The sequence below is a fragment of the Pelodiscus sinensis genome, chromosome 1, assembly GCF_049634645.1.
Source record: "Pelodiscus sinensis isolate JC-2024 chromosome 1, ASM4963464v1, whole genome shotgun sequence".
Taxonomy (NCBI): Eukaryota; Metazoa; Chordata; order Testudines; family Trionychidae; genus Pelodiscus; species Pelodiscus sinensis.
In genome coordinates, this window is record NC_134711.1 from 218,969,638 (window position 1) to 218,978,113 (window position 8,476).

At 41.0% G+C, this 8,476-nt stretch overlaps 1 long non-coding RNA gene across 1 annotated transcript in view; it reads left to right on the forward strand.

Annotated features, from left to right (window-relative positions):
- Nucleotides 1–7,520, forward strand: part of LOC142827025 (uncharacterized) — a 28,852-nt gene extending 21,332 nt beyond the window's left edge. Inside the window, exons 2-3 of the long non-coding RNA XR_012901367.1 lie at nt 3,727–3,839; nt 7,279–7,520. This is a non-coding gene — a long non-coding RNA (uncharacterized LOC142827025). The remainder of the gene's footprint in view (nt 1–3,726; nt 3,840–7,278) is intronic.
- Nucleotides 7,521–8,476: the final 956 nt, after the last annotated feature.

The window sequence follows — 8,476 nt, forward strand, 5'->3', positions numbered from 1 at the left end:
GGCTCCCGGAGCTTGCCCTGGACCGCAAGAGGCGGGCACCTTCCTGGGCTAGTGCGGACATCGTGGACCTGGTCCACGATCTCCGCACTAGGCACAGGAAAGTGGACGTCTAGGGCAGGAGAGCTGCCAGCCTGGCCACACAGGAGCAGGTGTGCATGAAAATCAAGGGGGTCCACTGAGACCCCCGACCCTGAGCCCTGAGCTTACAATGGCCGTACTGGGTCAGACCAAAGGTCCATCTAGCCCAGTAGCCTGTCTGCCGACAGCGGCCAACCCTAGGGACCCTGGAGGGCATGGACCGAAGACAGTGACCAAGCCATTTGTCTCATGCCATCCCTCTCCAGCCTTCCACAAACCTTGGGCAGGGACACCACTCCTACCCCCTGGCTAAGACTACTCCATGGACCCAGCCTCCATGACTTGATCTCACTTCCCTTTAAACTCTGTTCTAGTTGTAGCCTTCACAGCCTCCTGCAGCAAGGAGTTCCGCAGGTTAACTATTTGCTTTGTCAAGAACAACAACTTTCTCTTACTAGTATGAAGCCTGCTACGCATTCCTTTCCTTTGGTGTCCTCTAGTCCTTCTTTATGGGACTCATGAAGAACTTTTCTGAATGCACCCTCTCCACCCAAACCCTGCTTTTAGAGACCTCTATCCTGTCCCCCCTCTTTCTCCTCTTTTCTAAGCTGAACAGTCCCAGTCTCTGTAGCCTCTCTTCATCTGGGACCTGTTCCCAACCCCTGATCATGTTAGTTGCCCTCCCCTCTCCCAGCCTTTCTCTTCCCCTCTCCCACCTCCTTTTCCTGTCTCCCCCAGTTTTGTTCAATAAAGACAGAGTCAATGTTGGAAGAAACGTTATCTTTATTTTGTACATCAATAAGAAGGGGGGCTAGGGAAGGGTAAGTGGAAGGAGGTGAGAGAGGAATGGGGTACGAGCCCCCGATGGGGAGGACTGGGCTGGCTCTGCGGGCTTCTGGGGGTGGAAGCTCTCCTGCAGCCCCCCAATTGCCCTCTTTCCCCAGATGGCAGCCTGCGGCAAGTGCAGCCGGGCTGATGGCCGAGTGGTGTGATGTGCCCAGTGTGGGTACTCCGGGCACTCCAAGCCAGGACTGGTTTTCAAGCGGGGCACCCCTTAGAACAGTCTGTCCGGGGTGGGGGTCGGGACCCTTTAAGCGCAGCCCTCGGCTAGCCTGAGACAGCATCTCCACGCTCTAAGTCCTCCTCTGATGCCCTGCCGGCACTGCTTCCGGCCATCCTTAAGCCCTGTTCAGAGTCCACTCAATGTGGACTTGCTAGTTCGAATTAGCAAAACGCTAATTCGAACTAGTTTTTAGTTCTAGACGCGTTAGTTCGAATTAGCTTAGTTCGAATTAACTAATTCGAACTAAGTTAGTTCGAACTAGCGCTGTAGTGTAGACATACCCTTAAATATTAAGGGATAGACTCACCATTGCTAAGATCTCAAGAAACAATTTTTTGTAATCCTAAAAGATAACTGGAAGAGAGATTCTCTTTAATTTTAGATTTAACCGATCAATGGATTCCACTTAATTGGGTTTATTTAATGTGGAAAGATTGAGGCTATGTGTGCACTACAGAGTTTGTAGTGAAAGCATCTGATCTTCCAAAATTTGTGTACCCTTCCGAAAAGAATAAAAAGTGTAAGCATAGCCTGAGAGGGGACATGATAACAGCTTTCAAGAACCTAAATGGGTATTAGAAGGAGGAGGAAGAACAAATTATTCTCCTTAACCTCTGGTGAGAGGACAAGAAACAATTGGCATAAATTACAGAAAGGGAGCTTAGTTTAGACATTCAGAAAAACTTCCTAACTGGCAGGGTGGTTAACTACTAGAATAAATAGCCTATGGAGGTTGTGGAACCTCCACCAGTGGGGATTTTTAAGAGCAGGTTAGATAAACTTCTGTCATGGATGGTTTAAATAATGCTTGGCCCTGCTGTAAATTCAGAGGACTGGATTTCATGACCTTTCAAGGTTCCTTCCAGTTGTATGATTCTATGATTCTATTTCATTTTGCATAAAAGGCTTAAAAATTAGAAGTGAATACTCGCCACCCAGGTATAAAAGATGTAGTGGGAGTAGGGGATAGAAATAAACATGAAATAGTTGATGGTTGTTATCAGATACAAGCGCCACTGAAAAATCACAAAAACAAGCCCAACTTATAATACAGTCAGTCACACTCATGCCTCCAAAAGGGGTTAAGGTGAAGAGACCAACCTCTGTCATGACCACCTTCACCACTTAGAACGCCATCTGAATCTGTCCCAAATTACTTAAAATATCTAGGTTGCTGATTTTTTCTTTATATTACTTTATTTTAAGTACTTTTTGGGGAACAGCCAAATGCAGTATTTGATGAATATAGCAAATCCTTATGTTTCACACTCAATTGAGTATTAAAATCAACTAAAAGCATAATATATGCCATTGAATGGAGGCAATGCATGGAGGGAACATGGGGGAACTCATGTGGTCCCCCACATTTGTTGCTTGCTTATATAAAGCATGCTTACATGGAGTAAGCATGCTCAGTAACACTACTGAAGCTGGCTGCTCTCATTCTGCCCCTTCCACTATTAGCAGGCATAAATCATATCTGCTGCGGGATAATTTCCAATCAGCAACTCAATAAGGGTATGTCTACACTACCACCCTAGTTCGAACTAGGGTGGTAATGTAGGCAACCGGAGTTGCAAATGAAGCCTGGGATTTGAATTTCCCGGGCTTCATTTGCATAAAGCCGGGCGCCGCCATTTTTAAATGTCCGGTAGTGCGGACTCCGTGCCGCGTGGCTACTGGGTGCTAGCCAGCACTCCTCCTATCCATCACAGCATTCAAAGCAATTAAAATGTTCTTCTTGGGGAAGGAGATACTGTGAATTTGAAAATAAGTTTTACTCACAGCTCGTACATTAACCACAGCATTTAATTTAATTTAAATAAAAAGGGCTAGACCACTAACTGGTCTACTTTTCTTAGTCTGTTTAACAGAAGCTTCAAAATAATATTCAAAGCTTGGGAAATAAAAAAAGATTACTCTTCGTAAGGCAGGATTCTTGGTTAAAATAAAATAAATAAAATTGCTTTAAATACTTTTTAAATTCCAAATCATGGCTTTCATTTTTGAGGCCATTGATTTCCCACAATACAATTATTATTTTAAAAAACTGTAATAGTACTGTGAGCACCATGCAATCAAAACATTTCCTTTTCAGCAGTCTCGGTTAATAAGATATTGGTACTAATAGGCTGACTGGGTTTACAGTTATAATTAGCTTTCCCAATTCTTTCCTCTTCTATCCTTTGATTTACCTGTTAGCTCCTGTGCTTTGGAATCTAGAGCTCACTCAATTTGGTCTCCAGTATAAAGACCAATACAATTTTTGGAAGGGTCCTTATCGGGGCGGACTGGCAATCAAAGGGTATGTCTAGACTACAGGCTTTTGTCGACAGAAGTTTTGTTGACAGATACTGTCGACAAAGCTTCTGTCGACAAAGAGCGTCTAGACTACATCGAGTTCTGTCTACAAAGCCAGCTGCTTTGTCAACATGACAGTGTAGATGCAAAGGACAGTATAGATGCAATAACACCTTCTGTCCACAGAACTCTGTCGAGAAAAGGTGTTATTCCTCGCAGAATGAGGTTTACAGCCATTGACAAAATTGCTGAGTTCTGTTGATGTTATGTCACTACCTTTGCAGTTCAACAAAGGGAACCTGTCAGAAAGCAAGCCCACCATAACCGCAAACTGTCAACCACAAAGCAACTCTACAACACCCTGAAACGTTCAACATCAGCTATAATATCTACAGAGGTAATATCATTTTCTTGACTTGGGTTCATCTTCACAAAGATTGTTTTTTCCCACACTTCATTGATTCTATATTTTAACTATATACTTGATTGTGAATGGTTGGAACTTTATATATTAAGAAAATTCATTGGGTTTATTTATTGAATTTGTATTTGCTATTTGATTTTTCTGTTTTCAGCCATTTCTTTTTCACAGACAGAAATAGCTGAGGTTGCATCTAAGGCACCTGGGTGATTCCTCTTCTTAGCCCAAAGGTTTCATATCAAACTAAAAACTTGCTCCAGTAATGCATTACTGCCTGGCACAGAGAACACATTCTGAACAATTCTGAAGACATTTGGGGTTTGCACTGTCCTGAAAAATGCATGTCATTTATCAGAAGGTCCAGTGAGATTGTCATCTTCCATTAAAGCCAGGGAAGTGGTATATAAGAGACAAATCATCCCTGTCCTAGACAGTAGCAGCACTCATTTTCAAAGGGTTTTGCAATATCAATAGGTCATCAAATGTTGGCACTTTCTTAAAGTTTATGCATGAAAATGACTTAAAGAGATAGTCTTTGAAAGAAAACCATTTCTCCAGACAAGCTACTGCTCATTTGTACATACTCTTTGCTTCATTTTAAACTATTCTTAGGTTTCTCTTAGCACAATTTTATTGAAAATCTTGAAAACCAAGACTTTCACTTCAAAGCTAAGGGCTTTCATGATAAAGTCAGACTAGTCAGAGTCCTGGCTGGAATGATTTAGTTGGGTTGGTCCTGTTTGAAGCAGGTGGTTGGACTAGATGACTTCCAGAGGTCACTTCTAACTCTAAATCTTTTAAAAGCTTCAGAGGGGTAGCTGAGTTCATCTTTATCAGGAAAAACTTTAAAAAAACAACAAAGAGTCTAGTAGCACCTTAAAAACTAACAAAACATGTAGATGGTATCATGAGCTTTCATGGTCAAAACCCACTTCTTCAGCTCATCATACCATCTACATGTTTTATTAGTCTTTAAGTTGCTGCTAGACTATTTGTTGCTTTTTAAGTTTTTTCTAAATCTTTTATGATTTTATGGTGCCGTCATATTTCAGTGTAAAGATGCTCTGACAAATTTTGCAATGGGCATTTGATTTATCAGCACATTTTGCCACCTAGTCTTTTCAGTCTATCTAGTCAGTAGTCACTAAATGTGCAATTTCTGAAGTGAGCTTTCTTTTTCAGGGCTATAGTAGGATCAAATGCACCGCTGCCCTGATCTTCCATTATACATATGATTCTGCCATTGATTGGCTCCTCACTCTCACATGAGTCAAATCCTCTTGAATGCTGGTTGCCAGACAGCTGCTTTGTTTTTAACCATTTTGATATTTGTTGCTTAAACTGCAGAAGTGGGAACAGTGCAGCATCTTTAACTGGACACTGAAACTTTTAACATATCTCCCAGTGTATTGTGATAATAATATTATCAATGCTGACATCAACAATGAAATCTGCCATCGAATCTCTAGTGCCAGCACAGCTTATGGATGTTTACGGAGGCGAATCTTCAATGACCATGACATCAAGAGCAGACCAAGATCGGCATCTACAATACCATAGTTATCCCAACATTGCTGTATGGAGCTGAAGCCTGGACTCCCTCTAGATGACATATTAAAGATCTGGAGAAATTCCACCAAAGGTACCTGAGGAAAATATTGGGCATCACATGGCAGGACAGATGGACCAATGTTAGTGTCCTCACAGAGGTTGATTCATGTAGCATCAAGGGAATAATTGCCCATAGGCAGCTACAATGGTCTGGTCACATGATCAGGATGTCTGACACACACTTGCCTAAACAGATTTGCTGTGCTCAGCTGAGGACTAGGACAAGGTCTCATGGTGTCAGAGGCCTACAGGGACATTCTTAAAAACACTTTGGTAAGAAGCAGCATTGATGCTGACACCTGGGGGAGGCAGGTGAAGGATTGGTTAACCTGGAAGACCACCATCAAGAATGGTGCCGAACACTTTGAGATCAAGTGACGTCTCCATGAAGAAGATCAGAGAGCCTGGCATAAGGAACATGTCCAGGTCTGTATTGCTGCCGTTGGTGTTGGTGCCATTAGAGATGTGCAGCCACTGCCAGAGAGTGTTCCTTGCCTGAACTGGCCTAATTTCTCATCTAGGTACTTATCAATTAGAGGCATCAAAGGGGAAATCTTACTCGAGATGAGGGATCCCATAAAGAGAGTGATAATGTAAATCCTTAGTTCTGTGTAAAAAACCACATTGCAGATTACATTTTCTTTTAGTAATTATCAAATCCATTAAAAAAACCAGTCCAGACCAGTCAAATACCAGTCAGGTGGTAACCCTGGTTAGATCCAAATCTTCCTCATGGCATGGTACAGAATTCCACAGGATGAGGGATGGTTTTGCTGCAAGAGCTTATCCCTGCTGAGGTCCAATAGTGTCTGGGCAGGAAGAAAGATGGAGCCAGTGGGCCGTACTTGCTCAGTTGGTACCAATCACTGGGGCTCCAGCGGTCTAATTGCAACCCATCACAGGTGCCTCTGTGAATACAACAGCTCCCAGTTCTCCATGCAGAGGCTGCTCTGAGCTGTGGTAATTCACCACACACAGAATACACTGAGTTGGGCTTCTTCCGGAGACACTCTTTCAGGCTGCAGGGTAGCTTTGGGATATGGGTATAGTCATACCAGAAAAACATTTCTCTTGCAGACAAGCCCTAGGTTTCTGTAGAGGTCTGAAAGTTCCATGCTGTGCCTCTTAGAATACTGGGAGCAATTTATCACGGGAGAGTTTTAATACATTTACATTACACAAGGACAGTTAAAAATAATGTTTTTAGTTGGATAACCCTGTATTTGTGCTACCATTAAAGGGCTGAAATATCACTTGATCAGGGCTACAAAAATATCTGAAGCAAAATACAAAACTTGAAAGTCAGCCCAGATTTATTGGGAGGTTTTTAAACCTTTCAGAAAACCATGGCTAACTTGTGTTTTGTTGAAATCATGTAAAATGTAGTTTTGCATAACTTTGGCACAGATTCTAGTGAAACTGTGCTTTTTCTATGAAATTTGGTTTTCTGTAAGTGTATTTGAAAATGTGAACCCACACAGCATGAACAAAGAGAATATATTTACATGAAACCCAGTGAACTGAATTATCTGCAGCTGGTTCATTTTTAATCCTTTAGCTTTGCTACGATAAAGAAATAAATACTATGCAACACTTTAAAAAGCATGCCCAGAAGAAGGGGGAGAATGTTTATCTTTGAGGTGTAATTGTTAAAGTTAATGCTAATGCACAGTGGAAGAAGAACCAAGTAGCATTGTTCTTGGTTAGTAGAAACAACCTATCAGGTATTAATCCCTAGATAAATCAATATTCTATTTCATGCATTAAAAGTACAACTAAAGAAAGATACTTATTTATGTTTCAGGAAACAAGTGTCCTGCAATTTTATTGAAAAAGGAGGAGGAAAAGAACTTTCTGACCAACTATTCTGATACTTTGTTGGTCTGACAGTTTAAAGAAATCTGCATTTCCGATCTGATTCCTGAAGAATGGCACCAAGCCACCTAAGATCTGGAATACCTACAAATGCTGGGAAGAGAAGTCATCAGGGTTAGATAAAGAGCACTCATTGCATGGCATCTCTTATTCTATGAATTATTTGCACAACTCTATGAAAGAAACGGAAGAAAGTAGAGGCTGTGGGGGAGGGGAGAGGGGAATATCTAATTCATTCACATTTCACTGTGTTTCAAAAAAATGTCAAATTCAATAAATAAATCATTGCAGTGGATATGGTATTTTGTGAACTTGTAATAATAATTCCTAAAAGCTTTTTTTTAAGCCATTATCTCTGATTTAGTTCTCTTCACAGGTTAGAGAAGGGAAGAAAAAACTTTTCCAATAATAGATCTGAGAATGAATAATACTTAATATTTTCCTTAGTGATTTTCATCTTGTAAGTACTTCAAACATTAGCTAATCTTTCCAACATCTTCTGTAAGGTTGGTAAATATTATTGTTCTGAGGTATAGCTAGAGAAAATGAGGATAATTGTTTTGAACAATATCCCAGAGTGACAGTAAAAGACAGGTTTTGAACTCCAGAGCTCCTGTTCTTCATTTATTTATGTATCTGAAGTTTCTCTACAGGCCAAAAATAGATAAATGTATAGATGTATTTTGTCACTAAGACACTGAATTTTCAAACTATATGCTCTAACAACTTCTGTGAGCCCAAGAAACTTACACAAGATGCTAGGTTTTAAAAATATGTGTAGTGTATTTATAGACTTACTTAGGAAGATTTAGGCCCCAGCTTTCCATAGTGACACAAAGCCACAAGGAAATCAGTTTGAATGGGAAACTTGAGGTCCCCAATCCCTGAACAGAATGACTAGATCACAGATGTGACCTTCATACTACTGTCTTCCTGGTCCCTCAGGGTATGTCTGCACTACAGTGTTATTTCAAAATATCTCTTTTCGAAATAGTTAATTTGAAATAAGATACTTCGAAATAACGCGTCTACATACAAAATGCATTTCGAAATAGCGTTCTGCTATTTTGAAATAGCGCGTCCACACTGATTGGATTCTGAATCGCATTTAAGGCCAGCTGAAACCA